The sequence below is a fragment of the Camellia sinensis genome, chromosome 7 (assembly GCF_055761805.1).
Source record: "Camellia sinensis isolate YWXY chromosome 7, ASM5576180v1, whole genome shotgun sequence".
Classification (NCBI taxonomy): Eukaryota; Viridiplantae; Streptophyta; class Magnoliopsida; order Ericales; family Theaceae; genus Camellia; species Camellia sinensis.
Window position 1 is genome coordinate 120,763,052 of NC_138967.1, and position 1,585 is coordinate 120,764,636.

General features: G+C 32.1%; 1 long non-coding RNA gene across 1 annotated transcript; it reads left to right on the forward strand.

Moving 5' to 3' along the window:
• The first annotated feature begins 523 nt into the window (after positions 1 to 523).
• Positions 524 to 1,450, forward strand: LOC114288287 (uncharacterized). The gene is made up of 2 exons (XR_014335926.1): positions 524 to 1,058; positions 1,164 to 1,450. It is a non-coding gene; the product is annotated as an uncharacterized LOC114288287 (long non-coding RNA).
• Positions 1,451 to 1,585: the final 135 nt, after the last annotated feature.

Genomic DNA, 1,585 nt, shown 5'->3' on the forward strand with positions numbered 1-1,585 from the left:
AATTGATATGATAATATGAAAGAAGTCCAATCCTGTCTCAATAATCTTCAAATCCTTAACACCCTAGGAGAGATAAAATATTAGATGGGAAAAGAAATATTAACAAATAAAAAAAGTTCCTGAATTAGCTAGGTTTCCACAAAAACGGTAAAATTAAAAAGTTTCCCAAAAAATAAAAATTGCCGAATACATAAATATTTTATTGTATAAATTATAAATATACTCTTAAAATTTGTTTAAAATATAGATTGTTCCATGTAATTTAAAAAATTACAAATACTTTTTATTAGAATTTTTTATTTAACAGAATTAACTAAAAAATAAAATTCATAATTATTCTATTATACAATAATAAAATTATTTAAATTATTAATTGAAATATATTTTTAACATCATTAAAAATTATTAATTAACTTCATAATTTATTAATAAAAATAACAATTTGTTGTAAAATTAAAAAGTGCAGTAATAGAATATAATTTCCACAATTATAAGAAGTAATTCGTATGTTAATGAAATCTGAGGAGTCTGTTTGTAATTCATCCTATTTTAGTCACTAAAGCAACTAGGATTCTCATTAGATAGGGACAAAACCTAACTTGGAAATTCATAAACCAATATACAAACTCCACGTTGACAAAATTTCATCTCTCTTTCTCTCTAGGGTCTCCCTATATAAGATTCAGTCGTTCAGTCGCGCAAATTCCATCTGACTCACTGTGTGTTAGAGAGAGAGAGAGAGAGAGAGAGAGAGAGAATATTCATTCAAAGCTGAATCTGATGAAGTTTTTCTTAGAATTCCGGTGGTGTTGTGGTGCCATCGCCGCCACTCCGCCGCCGCAGCAAGAGGTGGCTCGGCCTCTGCCTTCTCGGAGTCGCCGCCGCTCGATGAAAGTAAACCCCTCGGCGCACCGGAAACCGGCTCTTTCGGCGATTTCGGAGGACAGTGTGGTCTCGGATCTCGGTACCAAAAAGACTGAAAACAGAAACAAAAAAGCCTCCGAAAAATCCAAATCCACGGCCATCGCTAGATCTTCTAGCCACTGTGATAATTACAGGTAACAATTTAATTAATTTATTTATTTTATTTCTTTATTTTTTTTTGGGGGGGATCTGATGATTGATGAATGAAGAATTAACTATTGTGTGGTGGTGATTTGCAGGAGAGGTTCGATGTTGATGGCGAGCCCTGGTTTCTCGGCTATGCCATTCTTATTTTGAGTTCGATTGACGATTGTTCTTCTTCTTTTTCTTCTTCTTCATGAGAGTTCATCAAGTGTTTGAATATTTGAATTGATGGATTCATAGATTAATTGGTACATGTACTACAAACCTTTATAATTGTTGTTTTGATCCTAATTAGAACCAAAAGAGTATTTCTACTACCTTAGTTATATGTGCTGTATGATGATTGATATTCTTGTATAAAAGAGTGTGAGCTTTTCTTGAAGGAATCTCTGATGGTGTTTGAATTTTTATCGAGTTCGCAATAACCTAACATATTGGGTGAGGGTGATCAATCTGAAAAAATAAAATTAAAAAAAATAAACTTGTTTGGTTTTATCTACCCTTCTTCTTTCTTTCT